This window comes from Silurus aristotelis (assembly GCF_946808225.1).
Source record: "Silurus aristotelis genome assembly, chromosome: 18".
Lineage (NCBI taxonomy): Eukaryota > Metazoa > Chordata > Actinopteri > Siluriformes > Siluridae > Silurus > Silurus aristotelis.
The window spans coordinates 16,734,767-16,758,629 of NC_139591.1; the positions used below are offsets into that span (position 1 = coordinate 16,734,767).

The 23,863-nt window shown below is 37.7% G+C and overlaps 1 long non-coding RNA gene across 1 annotated transcript in view; it reads right to left on the reverse strand.

The window, feature by feature from the left end:
* The window catches only part of LOC310741115, an 89,841-nt gene that overhangs the window by 24,938 nt on the left and 41,040 nt on the right, over positions 1–23,863 (reverse strand). The gene's annotated exons all lie outside the window — the stretch shown is intronic.

Genomic DNA, 23,863 nt, shown 5'->3' on the forward strand with positions numbered 1-23,863 from the left:
TGAATAAGTCAATATTAGTTCGCTAGATTACAAACTTAACTTAACTCAGCTGAGAAGAAAATTTGTTTACAAAAAAAAATTTGGATATGGTGTGAGGGGAGGAATCGATGATTTGAGGTGTAGGCGGTACTGTCTTCTTTCTCATCGCTATCTTTTTTCCGGAGGTTACCGTGAATCATGGAAGTAACTGAGTCAACTGAAGCGTGCTGAGTGACAAATGAAGGTGACGACATGTCTTCTCTTCCTACCCACTGCTGGCAAACAGCCAGGGCAACCATATAAACAAATTTCATAGCGCTTGTTCTGTGCTATAAAATACTTTACACCTATTAACAAACAAACATTTAGCAGACATGAATATGTTTAGCGACCATCTGTGGCATATGAGCGACTGAGAAAAATAAAAACACGGCCTACATACTAACACACAAACAGCACGTTGACGGATATACGATGTTGAACGCGGATCAGACTGCGATCGTGGTTATTTCTTATGCCATGAGTCAGGAATAACGTTTACTCATCAACCCCACGGCACACAACTCTGTCCGTCTGACACGCCTCCCTTACGTCTTCCGTCTCCAGAGCTGGTGATATATAAGTAAGAAAGTGGGTGTCATGGGAACCAAAACGATGAACAATGACTCATTTGGCTAACCCAGTTCATTCACAATTAAATTTTTTACAAATGTCGGGAGAAATTTCACAACCATCCTAATGATTCTCATGAGGTGGAAATATGGATTTCTTGTCTCCTGATCAATCAATCTATATGTTAGATCATGTTTAGATCATCAGTACAGGACAAAGTTCAGCTACCTGAAAAAATGCTTTCCCCTCCATGAAAAAGCATGATTTACACTTCACAGTCCCAGTTTACTCACTATTGTGATACAGATGTCTGGTTTTTGAAATATTCATAGTCAAGTCAAGTCAAGTCAAGTTTATTTCTATAGCGCTTTTCACAACAGACATTGTCCCAAAGCAGCTTTACAGAATTTAACAGTTAAGGTAAATGTTGTGCATTTATCCCTGATAAACAGCCATGGCGACTGTGGCAATTAAAAACTCCCGTAGATGTTATGAGGAAGAAACATTGAGAAGAACCAGATTTAAAAGTGGAACCCATCCTCATTTGGGTGACATCAAGACTGTGATTATAAATCTTAAAGCAATACAGAACACTGGAGAGAGAACCAACATGAGCACTGGATGTAAGATTATGAGTAATGATCTTTCATACTTTACCTTTACACAATGAATGAAAAAAAATATGTATACTTTCCACTTGTCCTGTTTCCACTTTATTCTATCTATATGATGACCTATTATATTTAACAGGTACTAGTAATTTCTGGGCTCAGACAGCATTAAAGAGTAAAACTTTCTAATAAAATTAGACTTTCGAACAAAATGATGTGAGAGAGAATGAGGCCTAAGGAAACTCATATGTTGCTACATAAACTTTGTCTTGTGACAGCTAAGTAACATTTGAGAGATTAAGAATAAAGTTAGTTGACTTCAGCTGTTTTCTCATGTGCGTCTCATTTTTTCAGCAGAATCTAAAATCAGTGCGATATATATTTTTAGCTTTTTTTGTAAGTACATTTATGAAATTATATCTCCACATTTTGATTGTAAAATTTTAAGCTGTTCCTTGATTTTTTTACCACAAAATCTATTGAATGATTTGAACATTTATTAAAGAAAGCAAATTGGGTCGCTTTAACACTTCTCAAGTAGGTTTGTAGACGTGCAATGGTATGTCTACAAGCCAGTAGACAAACTGAACAACAATTGAATAGACATTTATGCTGTAATGTCTAACCTGGGGAGGGATTCTGTAGGCAGCGCATTCAGAGGGTCTCTCAGTCACACATAAATCAGCGCACAGCAATGAAAACGATTTCTCATACCGAATGCAGTCAAAGGAAAAAGTAACACAGTGCTGAGTCATTGACAAGGTGTGAAATAAACGCATTTATAATGAAAAGGGTTCTGATTAATCCTTGCAAAAAGTTTTGTTCATGCAAACATGATAGGATGTGGTAATGGAATGTCAAGAAACCCTCAAAGGTATGTTATATAAACAAAGAAATTCATTAAGTGTTAACTATAAACTAAGTGGACTATTCAGAAACCTGATATGTAGCCCCATATACTTAAAGCAACCTGTAAGTGCTGATTTACAAAAATTCGAAACAGTTAGGGCGATAAGGTGGTGGTTAAGTGGTTAGTGGTTAAGGCCCTCGGTTACTGATCAAAAGGTCAAGGGTTCAAGCCCTGGTATCACCAAACTGCCACTTTTGGGACCCTTGAGCAAGGCCCTTAACCCTCTGTGCTCCAGGGGTGCTGTAACATCACTGACCCTGTTCTCTGACCCCAGCTTTCTACATCACTCGGATGTGGGTGGGAAACATTCGACCCCCGTTTGAACCCCATATTTTGTCCTTTCTCTCATTTTAAACCACCAGGTGGTGATATCACACTGCAGTGAGGAGTCTCAGGCACTGTACACCATTCAGAGCTGAGAAAAGTGCATTTAACTAAATAATAGCATCATAAACCCAATACACTGAATGAAAGAATGGCAAATGGATGAAACTGAGCAGTTTTTAGCTTATACAAATCAAGGAAAAGCAACTCTGCTTTAACCAACTTTATGTCATGTGATCACATGACAGAATCTTAAATCACCGACCCAACACATTTTTAGGCTCAGTATCCTCTAGGCTCCTTGATCTGTTCTTTTAAAAGCAGTGGGTTCAGTTTATCTTTCCCAAATGGCTCCAAGAATAGTTTGGTTTAAAACCAAATCTCATCATCTTCCACACAATTCTTGTAAGCTAGCCGTAATGTTTGCTTCTTCAGTTTTCCACCAGAGTCAAAAGGCTAATCTAACTAGAATTAACATACATATTTTTCTGTAAACATTTGTCACAAACCACATCTGTATTTTCACCAGTCCAGGACACAGCAACTCACTATTTGATCTGTAAATAAAAGAAATTACATTATGTAGCTAAAAGCTGTATTGTTATGGAGGCAGCCATTTTAGCCACTTCTTACCATAGCACAGCTTGTTATCATTCCCTGTTCACCGAGCGTCGCTTCAGGAAGTTTGCCACAAAAGGATAAAATAATAGTTTCTCTTTGTAACCAATTTTATAAATACACAGTCACTGCTTTGTCTCTTTAGAAAATGATCATTTAGTTCAAGCAGAACATTGTGTTTAGCTCACAAATAGCCTTGCTTAACATCATCTTTGTAGTGTCTCCCCTTTCATACAGTATGCTCTTACTTATTGCATTCTTAGTCCATGACCCATTGCGTAGTAGAAGGAGGTTGTGTTTTGATAGAGACTACAATGCTACTAAGAATTTTGAGAGTGTAAATGTTTCAACTTTATTCTTTGCCAAAGTGTTTCTTTATGTGGTGTTCACTGTGTGAGCGTTAAATGTTTGTGTGAGTCAGTGAGTTTCTCCAATTTATTTCCGCCACAGCTCTGCTGATAATCATCATCAATACAGTGCCTGAAAATAAAATACAATCCACTGATCAGTGGTGGGCATGTACATAAGTAAAAGTAGAGATACAGTAAGTAAATTGTTACTCCAGTAAAAGCTCCCTTTAAACATTCACTTGAGTAAAAGTACTAAAGTATTTGCGTAAATATACTTTAGTATACAAGTACTATGGTTTATTATGGCTATAATGTCTCATTATCATTATCAAGTCTCTTTGCTTAATCAACTCAATTTATGAAAAAAAAGACTCTAATGTTAATCTCTGCACAATAATCTATAAATAGTATCATATTATTAGTCAAACACTGATTGATATTTATTAAATTATCATGAGCCCAAAACCTCCTTTTCAACGACTTTTAAAGAATCTCGCAAATAAAGCCACGGGTGCTGTGTCAAGTTAGAATCAGGAGTTTCTTCCATCATTTATTCCTCACGAAATGTTCTGCTTGCTGTTGAACTGACGCTAAACTGGATGTTCCTGATAAGTAGATACCACCAACCGGCAATGGTGTTTCTAGCTTGAATGCCGCCCTGGGTGAACTACGCCATGACCCAACGTCTCCCCCATTGATTAGTTTCAGCTTTAAAAAGCTCACTGGATGAGTAAGAACATATTCTCAGAGCAGTCCACAAATTAGGAGACATTTCTGAGAACTCGCTTTCATGTAAAATATCAACCTAAATGCATTTATTGCACTATTAAATGCACATGTCATTGTGCACAATTTATCAAACTCAGAACCAAAAATCATCAAACTCCTTGGCTATTGTAGCCATAAGAAACATACAACATCTATATCCTTATAATATATGTCTTTTAAATGAGCTTTTAAAGCTGCACTGGAGATTCCCCCCTTACTGACCTCAGTTCAGGACCTTTTCAGTCCAATCACAGAAAACCTTTATGACATCACCCCAATTAAAGGCAACCAAATAAATCAGTGCTGTTTAACTACAATCCAACTAGACTAGTTACAGTAGGCTGGAATTGTTTTGTTGCTACACACATTATAATAAACTACATACTATAAATTATATTATTATGCAGCTAAATGAAATATTGTTGCTCTATGAGTAAAAGCATAGCAGGAAACACAGCATAAGTGATATTCAGTTTTTAACCTATTTCATTAGATACATTAGCTTATACTAATAAGTTAGATGAGTGATAGAGCTGCATACAAACCTTTATCTTTTGCATGTTTCCTTCATAGTTCTTTCCTGTTTTTTCAGAAATGGGCTCCTGAGAGTTTGGACCTTTTTTGTCATCCATAATTTTTTATTTAATTCAGCGCTCCTTACTGTTGTGACGTCACCCCACCTGCCTCTACTTTCTGAGTGGATGAGTGAAGGAACTTCTCCGGGTAGTAAATGCACACTCTGAGTCCCGACCAGGTTAATTCACTGTGACAACCATGCAAATGAGTGGGAAAAAAAATACAATATTTTTTTTGCGTGTTGCCCCAAACTTATTTTGATTGCCACCCTGAGCTGCTGCCCATGTCGCCTAAATCCGCAGCTGACAAGTGGCAATTAAAATAAGTTTATAACAGAGCGTGCGCTCTACCCTGATTGGTGGCTTGCTGCGTGCTTGACCAATTACGTTTTTATTCACTCATAAATATAAACGAACGAATGATTTCACAAAATGTAGTTGAGGAAAAAGTACAATATTTGATTTTGAAATGAAGTGAACTGAGAGTTAAAGTCTCCCCAAATGAAAACACTTGAGTAAAGTCAAGTCAAGTCAAGTCAAGTTTATTTCTATAGCGCTTTTCACAACAGACATTGTCTCAAAGGAGCTTTACAGAAATCAACAGTCAAGGTGAATGGTGTGCATTTATCCCTGATGAGCAGCCGTGACTGTGGCAAGGAAAAACTTCCTTAGATGTTATGAGGAAGAAACCTTGAGAGGAACCAGACTCAAAAGGGGAACCCATCCTCATTTGGGTGACATCAAGAGTTTGATCATAAATCTTTTAACAATACAGAACACTGGAGAGTGAGAACTAACATGAGCACTGGAGTGTGTGATTAAAAGTAATGTTATAAAAATGTTATAAAACTAGGAGCTACTGAGCTCAACATTTGTGATCATCACAGATCCAGCACCAGCTTCTCCATGCCCGAGCCTTTAAACACTCCAGGAGATCCAATGTCAAAACTCCACACATGTAGTGGGATCAATTGGCACTGGTACATCCATAGATGGTTTGGGATGTTTGCGAGTTCGGCATCTACTTCTGCAAAGGTCCATAATCTTCATGAGGTGGGACGTGACTGGAGCTGGCCAAACCTCAGGATGCCTCAGGATAGGGAGAGAAAGAGAGGCAGTGGAGAGAAATTAGCGTAGCTGCTGTTCATGATATTAACAGCACAAGTTGATAATGTGCATGTGATCAGATGTTCTGGAGCACAAGGGTATGAAAGTACAGATATGCAAAAAAAATAAAAATACTTAAGTGCAGTAACGAATTGCATTTACTTGATTTGACTGATGTGACTGATGTGACTGTCCACCACTGCACCTGATGTAAAGCAGCCACTCCATGGTTCTTTTGGGTTTTCTAATGTAACTTTGATCGCATTTGTTGCTCCAAATATCTTGATCAGTATCACTTTAGTGCACCAGATAGCCAGATCTGTGTCTATATTTGGTTATAAACCAGGAGTGGGTGTGGCCTAAACCCAAGGAATTAAAAATTAAATAAGATTGCTATAGCGATGCCATCAGAAATTCTGAAAATGTCAAGATTGTGTGTTCCTCAGCCTCAGCTACATCACTCCACTTTTAGAAATGTTCTAAATAAGAATGGGTTCTTATTTTTGTTTGTACCTCCAATTTTATAATATTTTCTAATGAATGTATTTAGTTCTATTTTCTAAAATATAAACAATATTTATTTTAGACTAGTATCCTAAATTAACCCTGACCACACATGGTGATGAATAAACAAAAGAATGAACACTTTAAATACGTTATAGAGCCTATACGATATATCCATAATAATAGGAAGAGCAATGATTTATTTTTTTGCCTATATTCATGATGTCCTTGATGTCCCCATTCCTTGTCTGAAGTATAGCAAAATTTCAAGAAAATTGGTCAGGGGGAGCTGTTCTTCCTGCTGCTCTTGTGGATGTGTAGAAGTGACAAATTACCCTGTTCCTGGTGAGATATGGAACCCCCACTGTGCTCAGCTCTGCCATTAGTCGCCTTCTCCTGCCTTCAACACACAGCAGGAGGGTCATCATCCAGGCAACAGTCTCACACATCAACACTCAGGCCGCTGGCAGAACACTGCATCACCATGCAGGGGGGTTAGCAGTAAATGTTTTCAATTATGTAACAGATTATGGATCAAATCTTGATTGCATCATTAATAAGGCAAAGGCACTCACCATTAATTAGATTCTATATATACTGATGTTTGTTATTAAGACATGCAGTTACATTGGATCGGTGCTTGTCTTTTATTTTTATTTTTTCATACATTTCAGTGTTTAGGTAAAAAGCTGACAGGTAGAAAAACAGATCACAATCATTAACACCAAATTACAATAATGCAAGACATATTTACAATTCACTCGCTCATCCTGAGTTTAAAATCAGTCTGCTCAGTTGTTATTTTTGGGAAAGTGATCAACTAATTTCTTTGGAAAATATTGCAGGCAAATACAAAAAAAGTCAATTTTCAGAAGCAGATTTGATATACAAGTTGTTTAAACATCTCTTGTTGAGTCCGATTTTAAACTTCAGTAACATAGGTGAAGTTAAATAACGTTCAGGGCCCACACACACACACACACACACACACACACACACACACACACACACACACACACACACACACACACACACACAATTATCCTCAGTAAGAAACAAAGAAAAAATTATAATAAAGAGGTATTGACATTAGCGTAAAAACTAATTAATTTAGAAATATCAAAAACTAGAACCAAATAAATTCATTATGTTGCAGGCAGAAATAACCGATGGATGTGCAGTAAACAATTAGAATCCTTTATCTTATTTACGTTTGGTCTGTTCCTCTATATTATGTTGTTAACAGCTTCTGAAGGAAGACTCTTTCTTTCTCTCACACTTGGTTTGCCTTTCTGTCTCTGCCTCTGGCTTTGCTGCATCCCTGCTGTCCGTCAAAGAGCCTCTTCTCCAATAAATGGCCCCAGCAATACTGAGGTATATATCATTTACCCAGGTACATTGTTGTGAGAAAACACACACAACAGCTTGACTTTTATGCTTTATGTACAACGTGTTCAGTTTGTGCGCCTGCATTTGTTAAGGTGCTTACTTCAGATTTTGCACTAAACACTTAATTTACATTAAAATCATCTCACTTGTCTGAGGACGATATATGGGGAAAAGCTATACATATTTAATCATGGCCTCTAGTGAGAGTCATAAATATCATTTAACACAATAAGATTATAATGCCCTTGGTGAAATCACGATTAATTTCTCAGTACAACAAAAAATTGCTAAGAGATCTGCCTGTTTATGTGCATGAGCGTCTCATGTTTGTCTTCATTTGATGTAAGATGTTAAAAACTGCTAAATGTTTTTAAATGGCAGAGTCACCTGACCTCATCCCCAAATGAACAATACATCTGAAGAGAAGAAGCTCAGCCAGTGGTGAGGTCCGTGTTTTCTACATTTCAAGCAATTAATTGCAAAGGATTTGCATAAAAAGAATCCTTATATTTATGATTATATTAGCTTGCATTAAAAATGTCTGCAATTCCAAAGCAAGTTATGTGAGATCTTTGTTTAAATTAAAGGTAAAACTTTATACCACCCTTGAGTCATTTCAGATCCATTGCGCTGGAGACATAATGGGAAACATTGTGTCGATGTCCACTTACTTACAAACCTGACTGTATATCAGCAGACTTGTGATTTACATGATTTTACTGTGTAGGTCACTATATGCACTGAAATAAAAGAAACAAAGATAATTGAGTTGAAAATAAATATCTGGCAACAGATTTCTGATATTATATATAGAAAGAAGGATAATACGGTGCGAGCTGAATAATTCAGTATATCACAGTAACAAATATACGTGCATCCATAACTCATTTGTCACGTTCCGCCAGAGCGGATGGCAATGAATATTACAGGGGATTACAGCCCCAAATTCACTCTCATCAGGGAAAGATGAAATTGTGCTCCTAAATATCTCGAAACGCTCCTACGTCCCATTCATCAGCTCTAATTTACATGAAAACGTATATGTTTGGACAGGACTGTTGTGCTCGCATTCATAACAGCATGACAATAAATCTATTGGCCATCAAAGCATAGAAATGCAGAGAAATAATTTAGAGTTATTAGGATGCACAGATTGCTTCATGCTGAGGACAGTGTACACTGTAATGTATTTAATGTGTGTGTGTGCTACACTCCAGACATTAATGTTAGATATAGTAACTCCTTAGTTGTTATTAATAATAATAATAATAATAATAATAATAATAATAATAATAATAATAATAATAATCATTAATAATAATGATCTTATGCAGTTGAGATGAGGAGGCCTGGGGTGCAGTCAGCATTCCAATTCAAACCAAAGGTTGGTTGAGGTCAGAGCTCTATAGCAGGCTTTCACTGTAACCTATGTAAAGCATATCTTCATAAAGCTGGCTTTGTGCACAGGGTATGTTGGAACAGGTTTGGGTCTCCTAATTCAAGCGAAGGATATATTTAATGCTACAGCATCCAAAGACATCCTATACAATTATGTGGCCATATTCAATTCATAATTGGTGATAAAGAACGGATAAGATGTTCTTTAAAAGTGTAACTTTGTCCCTAATGAGAGAGAGCCAGTGGAAACCGTGGCAAGGAAAAACTTCCCGAGATTTCATAAGAAAGAAACCTTGAGAGGAACCAAACTCAAGAAGGAACCCATCCTCATGTGGGTGGCACTGAATGTCCATTTATTACAGCTAAAAGATGTTGAGGTGTGCAGTGATTGTGATCAGACTTTAACTACAGCCCAAATCTATTCTCTATCTATCTATCTCTATCTACTTCTTAGATAGAGATAGTAATTTCATGGATTTCCACTAACTTTGTGATAACAGTTTGGGGAACCATCTAACGTACTTATGTAATAGCATTATTTATGAATGTGACATCAAATATATGTAAATACATCACAAATAATAAATCTAAAAGTGTGATTTTAACATTCAACATGACAATTAAGTTTAAATGCCAAACAATGACAAAAAATTAAATTCCTTGGCATTTTACACTGGATCCACGCAGTAACGATTACATTTCTAGAGAATAAGCTTTCCATGAAATGGTTCATTTGTCACCAGAGAGGTTATAGGTTCAGAAATAATGATGCTGTGTCCATTCATCTCTTCTGATTCTCTAATTTTCTCAGACGTTTAGTCATTTATAAAGCGAGCACTGTCAGTTAAAACCCAAAATAAATTCAAAACACAATTCCACTCATGTCATTCTGATTATTAAATAAAATAGCATATTGTCTTCTAGTGAAAAATGACAAGGTGCAAGCTGTGAGCTATTATTATGTCAATGCTGATAATATACAATTGTTCTTATTACTTCAGCCAGATTGAGCAGCACAATAGAAGAGAAAGCTGTGTTACAGACATAAAAGCATGGAAAACCAGTTCTGGATCTTATCAGCCAGCAAATATAAGCAGATTGAAAATTTTTCATTGCCAATATTCCAATATTACCTCGTAACTGAAAGCTGCAGTGATGGTGAACAACCTTCTCATCACCAGATCTTTATTTCTTCTACATTGAAGATAATGGTAAACTTAACATAAAGCAAGTTATTTGTGGAACAAACATATGGAAAAATGAAATCATGTGGATGCAATTGTATAGGTTTCAGGGGAATTTAGAAAGAAAAATGCATGTTTGCAGAATATCCTGGATGAAAGTAAAAGTTTACTTTTGGTGCAAAGATTTTGATGAGGTTTTACTAAACTAGCATGCAGCCAGACACCAACTGCTATGTAAAATGTACTTTTTTTGAATGCTTACTGGATCCCACTGAGGAAAGACTTTGATACAGAATCCAGACAGCGAATCCAGACAGTGTGTAATTAATACCTGAGACAAAGAGGCCTCCGGTTGAGGGACTGAGCTTCCCGGCAACGCTCCACCTGGCAGAGAGTTGCACGCTGCAGTATTCAAAAGACACTTAGTAGTCTAATTACAGATAAGACACATTCATTAACGGTCCAAATCCCTGCCATATGGGTCTGTATCGGACAATTTTGAACCACTCACTCGTCTCTACAACCAACAAATTGGTCTGCTCTCAGAAGTGCTATCTAAATGCAAACACAGAGCAACCCTTCAGAATATTAAACAGCCATCTTGGGGCTTTGCTAAGAGAACAATGTAATTTAGCAGGGTATTTTTCTATGTCATGGGTTTAATTATTCCAATTCTCATTCTCCATGTAGCTTTGGCTTTAATGGATTGAATATTTCGGCGAGATTGCTCAATAAAACAGTCACTGAGAAGTACGAAGGCTGACCTTTCTGTGCTTTCAGCCATTACCAAGACCTATTTCATACCACCACATACTACAATTACTTATTAATCTACATATAGCATCATGCATTATTTGATTGGGGCTGCTTGTAAGGTTCTTGATCAAAATAAAGATGCATTTAGGGTTGCAAAATCTGTGGAAAAAATACACAATGAGGAAATTACCATTCAAAAACTATAGTGCTACAGAGATGCATTTGTGAGCAAACCAATTGCAACTGTCAATCACAGTGACACTAGCCATTCTGTGAACTCAGTTATAAGGCTTAAATATAACCTCACTGCTTTCCAAAGCATATATTCCATGCTTATCATTGTGCTTTAAGCCCCTTATGTACACTGGCAGGCATAACATTATGACATTATAACATTATGACCTGTAAAGTAAATAACACTGATTATCTCTTCATCATGGCACCTGTTAGTAGGTGAGATATACAGTATTATGCAGCAAGTGAACAGTCATTAAAGTTGTTACCAAATTGTGATGACTAGGAAGTGATGAGGATGAACAGGATTAGAAATGAGTTTATTAGAGGGACAGTGCATGTAGGACGTTTTGGAGACAAGGTGAGGGAGGCGAGATTGAGATGGTTTGGACATGTGCAGAGGAGGGACATGGGGTATATCGGTAGGAGAATGCTGAGGATAAAGCCACCAGAATGAGGAAAAGAGGAAGACCAAGGAGGAGGTTTATGGGTGCGGTGAGGGAAGACATGTAGGTAGTTGGGTTAAAAGAGGCAGATTTAGAGGACAGGGTGGTATGGAGACAGATGATCCGCTGTGGCGACTCCTAATGGGAGAAGCCGAAAGAAGAAGAAGAAGAAGACTGGGTCAGAGCATCTCCAAAACTGCAGCTCTTGTGGAATGTTCCTTGTCTGCAGTGGTCAGTATCTATCAAAAGTGGTCCAAGGAAGGAACAGTGATGAACCGGTGAGAGGGACATTGATGCACGTGGGGAGCATAGTCTGGCTAGTGTGGTCCGATTCAACAGATGAGATACTGTAGCTCATATTGCTGAAGAAGTTAATGTGTTTGCTGTGTTTGACTTGTTTGCCGCGAGTTACGTGTTTGTATCTCTCTCGGCGTCTTTCAAACAAACCTTGCTATCTATCCATCCGTTTTTCCTCTTTTAATAATCCTTAATTGTTTTTGTCTTCCTGACTTGTGCCTGTAGTTAGTTAACTCGACTATAACTAGTGTTGTTTATATTTATTTTCTCTCACTCACATCTCTGTATAATAAATCTGTTCGTGACGATAAGCACTATGCCGGTTGTTTGTCTGCATTCGAGCACAGGTGGGGACTCGTTCGAGTTGCAAACGGTGGCGTTGGAGATGGAGGCATTGGAGAAACAGATTCGCGAGCTGCATGTAAAGCATGACCGGCTGCGAGAGCGGAAAACGGCGCTGGAAACATCCCGGGCGGACGCGCACTCATCCCAGGTAAACTCCCGGGTTGAACCTAACGCTCCCAGCACATCAACTCCGCGTGCTTCTATGCCCAGGCCCAGCGCACCTACAACTCCGGCACCGGTGCAACATGGACCCTGGATGCGGCCGCGGCGGAAGAGACAAGCCAAGCCCCGATCGAGGACGTCTCCACCTCCACCACCGGCCTTCGAGATCTCGACCGAGAACCGCTTCGTCCCCCTCCGCGAGACGGAACGCGACACTGTTATTCTCGGAGATTCCATCGTCCGGCATGTCCGCGCTACCCGAGCTAAAGGTAAGGTGCACACTCGCTGTTTTCCTGGTGCTCGTGTTCTGGATGTCGCTGCGCAGGTACCCGCGATCCTGAACGAGAACTTCGGAGCGGTTGTTCTCCATGCCGGAGCAAACGACACCAGGCTGCGGCAAACGGAGATCTTAAAGAGGGACTTCAGGATCCTGGTGGAGACGGTACGCAGCACATCACCCACAACGAGGATCATTGTGTCAGGACCTCTTCCCACTTACCAGCGAGGGGCTGAGAAGTTTAGTAGACTTTTAGCTCTAAATGAATGGTTACAGTCATGGTGTCGAGAACATAAACTTCTCTTTGTTAATAAATGGAACTGTTTCTTGGAGCGTCCTAGGTTCTTCCGCCCTGATGGCCTGCACCCCAGCAGAGTTGGAGCAGCAGTGCTATCAGATAACATCTCTAGGATACTTCACACCATCTGACTGGTAAGACATCAAGAAATCTTCAACTATAAGAACACGCATACTACAGACCAAATAGTTACAAGTTCACACACAGCCCAGTTTATAGAAACCGTATCTATTCCTCGGGTAGTAAAACCAAGAATTACATACACAAGATCCAGAAATAATCTTATTGCAGTTAAAACTGAAAAATGCCAGATAAACAAACACAACAAAGTTCTAAAGTTCGGTCTTTTAAACATTAGATCACTTGCACCCAAAGCACTGATTGTAAATGAGATGATCACAGATAATAATCTCTCAGCACTCTGTCTCACTGAGACCTGGATTAAACCAGGTGATTATATGGGTCTAAACGAGTCTACACCGTCAGGATATGTTTATAAGCATGAGCCCCGTCAGACTGGTCGTGGGGGGGGTGTAGGAACCATTTATAGTGCTTCTCTTAATGTTAGTCAGAGATTAGGATTCAGCTTTTAATCATTTGAAGTGCTCGTTCTTAAAGTTGCACTTTCAGACATGCATAGAAAACTCGCTCTGGTCACCGTGTACAGACCCCCAGGGCCCTACGCTGATTTTCTTCATGGGTTTGCTTGTTTTCTCTCAGACCTCTTGATCAGCTTTGATAAAGTGCTGCTTGTAGGAGATTTTAATATTCATGTAGATGATGCAAACGATGCCCTAGGATTATCATTTGTCAATTTACTAAACTCTTTTGGAGTTAAACAAAACATCACCAGACCAACCCACCGTTTTAACCACACACTAGACTTAATAATATCCCACGGAGCAGACGTCACTGATATAGATATTTTAGCCCAGAGTGATGACATCACAGACCATTATCTCATACTGTACACACTACCGGTAGAGCAGATTAACCGTGTTTCACCACGGTATCGACTTGGTAGGACTATTATTCCAACCACTAAGGACAGATTCATAAATAACCTGCCTGATTTATCTCAGTTTCACATTAAACCCATAACTGCTGATCATCTTGATGAGATGGCGAACAACATAGACCTTATCCTCACTAGCACTTTAGACACTGTTGCCCCCATCCGGTTAAAAAAGGTTAGAGAACAAGCACCTGCACCTTGGTATAATAGTCATACGCATGCCCTAAAGAGAACAACACGTAATCTGGAGAGAAAATGGAGGAAAACTAAATTGGAGGTATTTAGAATTGCGTATAAAGACAGTATGCTTAGCTACAGACAGGCGCTAAAAGCTGCTAGAGCTAAACACCTGAGCAAACTCATAGAAAATAACAAAAACAATCCCAGGTTCCTTTTCAGTACAGTCGCTAAATTAACAACAAATCAGGGATCTGAAAAATGTGTTCCATCACAGTTTAGTAGTAAAGACTTTATGAATTTCTTCACTGAAAAAATAGATAACATTAGAAAAACAATTGTGGCAGTTCAACCTCTGACAGCATCTCCCGACACAATCGTACTTACAACCCCACAACTACACTGTTTTACATGTATAGGACAGGAAGAGCTGTATGATGCTATTATGAAAGCTAAATCAACAACATGTCAGTTAGATCCAATTCCCACTAAACTACTGAAGGAAGTGTTATATATAGCTGGTGAGCCTCTTCTCAATATTATTAACTCCTCACTATCGTTAGGTCATGTCCCTAAATCCCTCAAGTTAGCAGTTATTAAGCCCCTCATTAAAAAACCTAATCTGGATCCAAACACGCTATCGAATTACAGACCAATTTCAAATCTCCCATTTATGTCTAAGATTTTAGAAAAGATTGTCGCTGCCCAGTTATGTAACCACTTGCAGGAGAACAATATCTTTGAAGAGTTTCAGTCAGGTTTTAGGCCCCATCATAGCACAGAAACTGCTCTAGTTAAAATCACTAATGACCTGTTTTTAGCTTCAGACCAAGGCTACATCTCCCTATTAGTTTTCCTAGATCTTAGTGCTGCGTTCGACAATATAGATCATGATCTTCTCCTCGATCGCTTACAGAATTACATCGGTATTCAGGGACAGGCATTAAGCTGGTTTAAATCCTACCTGTCCAATCGTTACCATTTCGTAGATTTAAATGGAGAGCTATCCAGGATAATGCTAGTAAATTATGGCGTGCCACAAGGGTCAGTTCTAGGACCCCTGCTTTTCACAATATACATGCTTCCATTAGGAAATATTATTAGAAGGCATGGAATTAGCTTCCATTGTTATGCTGAGGATACCCAGCTATATATTTCATCCAAACTAGGCGATACAGCTCAATTAGCTCGCATAACTGAGTGTGTTGAAGAAATAAGAGATTGGATGACCCATAACTTTCTGCTATTAAATTCTGATAAAACGGAGATTTTGCTCATCGGCCCAAAAAATAGTACACAGAAGCTCCAGCATCTCAGCCTGCATTTAGACGGTTGTTCTGTAACTACTAGTTCAACGGTAAAAGACCTGGGAGTTATTTTAGACAGCAACTTATCTTTTAATAATCACATCAATCAAGTTACAAAAACAGCCTTCTTTCACCTTAGAAATATTTCTAAGCTAAGAAATATGTTATCTATATCTGATGCAGAGAAGCTCGTCCATGCGTTTATGACCTCTAGAATAGACTACTGTAATGCATTACTAGGTGGATGTCCTGCATCATTAATAAACAAGCTTCAGTTAGTTCAGAATGCCGCAGGAAGAGTTTTCACTAGGTCAAGAAAATACGATCATATAACCCCAATCTTATCGTCCCTACATTGGCTTCCTGTTAAGTTTCGAATAGACTACAACTACTGCTACTCACTTATAAAGCACTAAATGGTTTGGCTCCCATGTATCTATCCAGTCTTTTAACACGCTACAATCCGTCACGCTCCCTGAGATCTCAAAACTCTGGGCTTCTAGTAGTTCCTAGAATAGCAAAGTCCACTAAAGGTGGTAGAGCATTTTCACATTTAGCTCCTAAACTCTGGAATAGTCTTCCTGACAGTGTTCGGGGTTCAGATACACTCTCCCAGTTTAAGTGTAGATTAAAAACATATCTTTTTAGCAAAGCCTACACATAACACACATCACACACATCACATCACAACCTTGTGCTCCAGAATATATGATCACATGCACATTATCAACTTGTGCTGTTAATATCATGAACAGCAGCTACGCTAATTCCTCTCCACTGCTTCTCTTTCTCTCCCCATCCCGAGGCAACCTGAGGTTTGGCCAGCTCCAGTCACGTCCCACCTCGTGAAGATTATGGACCTATGGATGATCATGGAGAAGTAGATGCCGAGTGTTTAAAGGCCCTGGCATGGAGAAGCTGATGCTGGATCTATGATAATCACAAATTGTTCTGTATTGTTGAAAGATTTGTGACCAAACTCTTGATGTCACCCATATGAGGATGGGTTCCCCTTTGAGTCTGGTTCCTCTCAAGGTTTCTTCCTCATATCATCTAAGGGAGTTTTTCCTTGCCACTGGTGCCACGGCTTGCTCATCAGGGACAAACGCACACCATTCACCTTCACTGTTGTTTTCTGTAAAGCTGCTTTGAGACAATGTCTGTTGTGAAAAGCGCTATACAAATAAACTTGACTTGACTTGACTTGACTTAATGCTGTTAAGGCTCGACAGGTCAGAACTGTTTGGGCAGCAAAAGGGCAATCATAATTTTATGCCTGATCGTGTGTATATTCCCTTCAAATGAAGTGTTAAGAGGCAATAATTTTATATATATTATATTTTATATTATTATTTATTATGCAATTTAACTTGGGTAGAGACAAAAACCTCACTAATGTACCTCTCACCATGTTTAATTTTAGTATACTCTGTATGCAAATTTAAAATAATAAAAAAAAACTAATATAAAGCTGTGTTTGTGACCTCTCCAAGGTTAATCATATTACAAAATTATATAAGATATTAACATCAAGAAAATTACCTGGAAGATTTCTACTTAATTTTTCTTTGATTTTAATATATATATATATATATATATATATATATATATATATATATATATATATATATATATATATATATATATATATATATATATATATATATATATTTTTTTTTTTTTAGTAAAATAGTTTGTAGAAGTAAGAATGTTCTTTCCTTTCTATGCCCATAAGAAAACAAGATGTAAGTAAAACAGAATGCTCCTACATGCATGGCTTTTAAACGAGTCCATAATAACCTTATTTATTAGCCATATATTTGATTTTCTGCAATGGAAAAGGTGCAGTGCTTGTTGCAGTTCCCATCTGGAAGTCAGATGGATTTGAGCAGAATTTGAGAACCAAAGAAAATAAAGAAAATAAAAATAAATAAAAGATCCAGTAAAGCTTTGTGCATGACGGTAGCACTTCGCACCTCAGCTGTTTACCGTAGCGTAGTTTTACATTAAGGTCCAGACAGTTGCACAAATATATTAAATAGAAAAAAAGCTGGAGTTTTTTTTTTTTTTCCCTGAGGCAGTACAATTGAAAGCCTAAAAGCAATTGATATCCAAGAGAAAGCACCGGGCTGGCAGAATTTCTCTAACCCAGTTAATGTCAGAAAAGACGAATTACTTTCGGTGGTTTCAGAGGACCACAATCCAATATCTCCTAAAAGCCAAGAAAATATTTATTAAAGAAAATAGGAATTAAGTTACATGGAGCTCGGTTATGCATTGAGTACAGTATTTAGATGTTTTTTTTAAACAGATGTTTAAAAGAGCAAATAAGCAGCAAAAGTTATGCACTAAATGCACATTGATAATGTAGCGGACTTGTACAGCTGTTACAAAGTGCTGACATGAGAGACTCATGATCATGATTGAAAAATAAATGACCCCTCACCTTTTTCTTCTTAAATCACAGGGACTTTTTTTGGTCCATGATTCCACTTTCATGCCACAGTTCCCATATGTGTTCCCATATCACCATATGCTTGTGTCCTGTTTCAGGTCTTTTATTCAAACTCTATACTCTATACAAGATTCAAGAGATGTTAAATGACGATTTTTTTAGGGTGAAGATTGACACACAACTGTGTATCGGGTGTATTCTATGTATTGGACATTTGATACCTGCTGTATTTTTGTGCATATAAAAAAAATATATAATAATAAAAATGGTCTCTAGGGAGATGGAGTAGTCTTGATACGCCTTAACAATATTGAAATGTTTCCACTTTGCACTTTGGATTGGCACTGTGTCTCATCTCTTTACTTTATGTTTCTAGTCTGGCATATTTCTGCCCTAAAATATTTGTGCTACTGAAGCAATTTACTTTGGCTGATTGATGGTGCTGAGACTGCGTATGCTCATCCAACTTACAGGACGCAGTTAGAGAGAATAGTGACTCTGCCGTCTGAACGCAGGCCCGAGCGGTGAAAACTGATGATGTGTCTGAACTACGCAATTTATTTCTCTCTTTAAACCAATCTACACTCTGTTGTTATATAGCATCTTGGGTTATATTCTTTGCCCGAAGACTTGGGCAACCGAATTTAAAGACACATTTATCCTTTTAGGCACAGATCCGAAACATTTTAAACTTGGACTATAATATATATGTACATAAAGGGTATGAATTTCTTATTAAGCCCCAGCACATTAAAAAAAATTATATGTTTTGCTACCAATGATCAGCATTCTGAATTTCACGGTATTTCAGGGCAAACTCCGAACAGAATTTCACATGATACACTGGACTTTTACAAAACTTGAGCTGGGTTGAATTAAGATTGTTAAAATTTGGAGGTCTTTCCTTCCGCCGGAATCATCCTGCTTCATACTTTTCCAGAACCTTTTCCTAAACTCATTTTTGGTATCTGATTATTCCTCATGATCCTCATTGTTTAGATAGGTGTGGAAGTGGGTGAGTATACCAGAAACTGTCAAAAAGCATATTTCAGTTAAAGACAAAAGCAAATGGGAGTTTTAAAATGGATGTTTTGTCTTTGTAATTGCTGCTGCAGTCAATTTCAACTGCCCTATTTTCATCCACATGGTTCAACCGCTTAATGATATGTTTAATATTAAGTGCCACGAGATTCATCTAAAATATCTGCTCATGAAGCAGATGTAAGAAATGCGCAGCTCAGTTCGCTGTCTCGCACCTGCCGCTCTGTTTATATGCTGAGCTTGATGCATGGGTTCCTTCATTACTGTGCTAGGCTGACAGAGTGGCTCCGTTAATTAGAACAGCAGTGCCATAGCTGAATAAGGCAAGACAGCATGCCACCTTGAGGGACGATTAGCCTCGAATGCTGATCTCGGTGGATCTCAGTTAGGGAGAGAAATGGCTCCAATTATACACACCGGGTAAATAAGAACAGAGAGCACTGAAATCTGCAGCAAGATATATATTTTATTGTGTTTTAAAATTCTGAGATTCAGCTACAACATCAACATTATGGTTATAAACCCCAATCATTGTCCTACGCCATTTTTTAGACAGATCAGTTCCGGTAAACAGAGGACGTGTCCATAAATGACATCAGTTTCCACGCTCGGTAATGAGGCACGCTAATGCAACGGCTACTAATGACAAACTCTGGTCCTAAATAAGAGATAATGCAGATACTTGCAATTAAATCAGTAAAACAAGAGCCATTTCAGATCTAATTAGCGATAAGGAGCACAAAATAAATACATTCTTGAATAAATCAGAACCAAAAATCTAGTAAAACCAAATGAAGCAGTCGCGTATTTAACAATTTTATCTAGGGTGTAATCTAACTGGGACCACTCCTATAGCTATATACACTCTCAGAAAACACTCTCAGGGTACTAAACTCTATTGTGGCAGTACCCTCAAACCTCCATCTTTTTCATATATTTAAAGTTAATCTTTTTCCAACAAATGTGTACGGTATATAGAACATTTAAAGCTTAAACATGAATTATGTTCCAATTACAGACTATGGTAAAGTATGTACAAATATTTAAGTAAAAGATTTAAAGGACAAGAGCATCACCTGAGCTACAAAAAAAGTACAGCTCAGTACCTTCTTTTTTAATTGTATCGACACCACAAGTCTGAGAGCACTAGTAAAAACACTTGTCCTTCCCTATTTTCTCATTTAACACAGCATTTTCTATCACTGAAATACTGAATCCACTGAAACTCAAAGCTTTCAGGGCTCATTGTAGTTCTATATGCTGAACATAGGTAAAGATTGATGATCATTAGCACCTACGTGGTATAAGTGGTTAATCATACACCTGACACCGATCCTACAAAATCCCTGATTTGTACAAAACGTGCAAGTGTAAGAATTGAAAACCAAAGGGTGGTCACATCAAATATTGATTTGACTGAGTTTTTTTTTTTTCTGCTTTCCTTTGCATTTTGTCAATTGAGAACAATAATAAAAAAATAAATAAATAAATAAATAAATAAATAATAATAATAAATTTTATATATACAGTATATATATATATATATATATATATATATATATATATATATATATATATATATATATATATATATATATATATACACACACACACACACACACTTTTTTTTAAGCATTCTTGCTTTACAGCATTTCTTCACATGAACATGATCATAAATATAACATGGCCAACATTTCGTGCTAGAAATATACAGAAGAAAATTGCCAGCACTTTGGTATATGTGAACACAATAAACGTTTTCTATTGCTGAGAATAAACTCTTTGTGATGCAGAAGCCTCTCAGGGCTGCACTCTACTCCATTTTGCCAAGTGTGTGTCCCACACAGAATAGTGAACAAGCTGTAATGAGAGGAACTCTAATGAGGACCGACATCCTGCTACACCTCACACTGCCGCAGTAGTCCCATCGGATGACGTGTTCTCTTATTAGAGAATGAAATGTCACCCAGCTCTGGAGGATATAAACACAGACCTTGTAGGTTTTTCTTGCTCTTTGCCCCAGTATAATCAGTGTCACTTTTTATTCAGCAGTGCCTGGAATTTTCTTTTAGCATGAAAGATTTAGCTTATAACAACACCACCAACAAAAGTGAATCAAAGCAACAAATATACACAGTATAGCAATATTTCATATAATAAGTTAATTATATAGTATACAAGCGTATTGTATGTGCACTTAGTTAGGAATGAAAGGTGTAGGTGGAAAACTGACTGGGACTAAAACTCCTTCCATGTTAAATCATTTTAAATCAGTTTTTTATTTGTCAAGAAAAAAAAAATTACAGTGAATGTGCTGTTGCTATAGAAACAATAACACATTGGAAAGAGAGCATTAATATAAACTTGTGATTTGAGCTGCATTCGTACATGCTGTTATAGAAAATGAACTAGAAGTAAATAATAAAACATGTCATGCCATTCTCTAGGATTCTATAATCATCAGGTAGTTCAGTGGTTAAGATGTTGCACTTCTGATTGGAAGGTCATGAGTTCCTGCTGCCACTGTTGTGGCCCTGAGCAAAGCCCTTAACCTCAAACTACTCAGTTTTATAAATGAGATAATGGTAAGGTGCTCTTAATAAGGGTGCCTCTTGAATAACATAAATGTTCCACCCTTTAAAAACCACAAAGGTTTTATGTAGAAGCCCTTAACAGAATATATATTCAAGGGTATAGTATAGTATAGATGGTGCTAAGAACCATCGACTATACAAAGAAACCCTTGGAAGAATCCTTGACTTTTAGTGTACATCTGTCTACATATTCCTTAGTATACATAAGTCTCACTAAATAAGTGTTTTCTTTTATAAGCGCATGGATATAGACAGGCTTTATAAAGTATATCAGTCTCAATTTAACATATTTTGCACGTTCTTGCATTAGAATCAGTTACTACACATTTAACTTTCTATTCAAATCCACCAAACGGTTCCCTGGTGGTCTAGTGGTTAGGATGCGGCGCTCTCACCGCTGCGGCCCAGGTTCGATCCCTGGCCAGGGAACCAACCCCAGCCATTAGGGTTGCACAAGCCTTAGTGCTGGTCCCAAGCCCAGGTAAATGGGGAGAGGTTGCGTTAGGAAGGGCATCCAGCGTACAAACATGTGCCAACTCAAACATGCGGATGGTCCGCTGTGGTGACCCCTAATGGGAGAAGCCGAAAGAAAGAAATTCAAATCCACCAAAAGTGGGTGCTGTATGGTTCAACACCAATACTGGTAAACCTGAAGTCCAGACAGGATTAGAAAAATAAAATGGGTTTGTAGTTTAAACATTTAATTACTACGCAGGTCCTGTTAAAATGTTCATGTTGGAAGGATTGTTCATCAGGAAGGTTTTGTGTGTTAGTGAAGACAGAAAGACATTTTTTTAGTTCACTTACTTTTCTTCAGCTCTGCCTGTGAAATATTTCATGTACATCTTGTTGCCTAATGAGAAAGGAAGAGTGACAGGTCTGCCTGTTTAGTCAGGTTGAAGATTTGAAGGATGTATCCTGCAGATGTGTTTGTATTCAAATCAAAGTGATTAAAAAAAAGATGTCAAAATTGTATCAAGCAACGGATTTCATGCTATTGTTTGACAAACTACAGCTTCTTAAGGTGCCTCTTCTCCTGATTTGAAATAATTATAGATTTTTACATATATCTGTTATGACATAGAAAATATAAAATCATGGGTACTGTTTTCTGGTATATATATAAAAAAATAAAAATGAGAATGCAATTAAGTAAAAGTAGTTTTACAGCATTACAGCACCTGTGCTTGGGATGCTGGCTGTGTGGAGTGATCTCCCCAAGTTTGCAGTGTTTTTTCTCCAGGCTCAATCCAATTTAAATCAGTCCTGTGAACACTACATGCAAGGCGGAACTACAACCTGGGTGAGATGTCAATCCACTGAATGTACCTGACACACAGGTTTGACAAATAGGAGCAATTTAACCTAGCCATTCCACATATCAGTATGTATTAGAAGGTGAGAAAAGACCAAAGAACCAAAAGGAACACCACACAGTAGCCGGATGTTAATATACTTTATCAAAGCAAGTGACTATTCATAGTTTGGAACAATATTCTGCTGTAGTAGTTTGGCTTGAAGAATGGTATTGTGTGGGCAGCTTTACTTCTGTCAGACTTTGAGAAAGAAGAATCTGCTTCACCAGTGATGGAACTCATTCATTTTATCCCAAGTGGAACGACTTCTGGGAGAAAATACAATAAAGAAAATATTAAATGACTGACATCCTTTCAGTGATTCTGTAAAACCCTTAGAATGCTCCCAAAAAGAAAACATAGCCATTAAAGTTTAATTAGACAAAAATAGACTGAATGACAGAAAAAACAAATCCAAATCAAGTAGAGAAAAATGTTCTGCTTTGTTGCTTTAATTGCATTTACATAATGTGAAAATTTCTGTTGAGGCAATTCACTGCTTCATTATTAGAAAAATAGCTCAGTGAGTTTTGTCAGCATTGAAAAGAATATGCCAGGGCCATTATTCACTGTTTTGACTAATTATAAAGATAGATGAAATTCATTTTTTTTTTTAGCATTTCCAATTGACCAAATAATTAGAGATTATTTGTTTTGTTCTCTGCCTTTTACAGCAATAGCAAATAATTGCTAATCTGTAATTACTCGTTTTTTAACGTTTCCTTTTCTTTCATATGAACAAGCATTGAGTTGTTGCAATCTCCTTTCAGAAAAC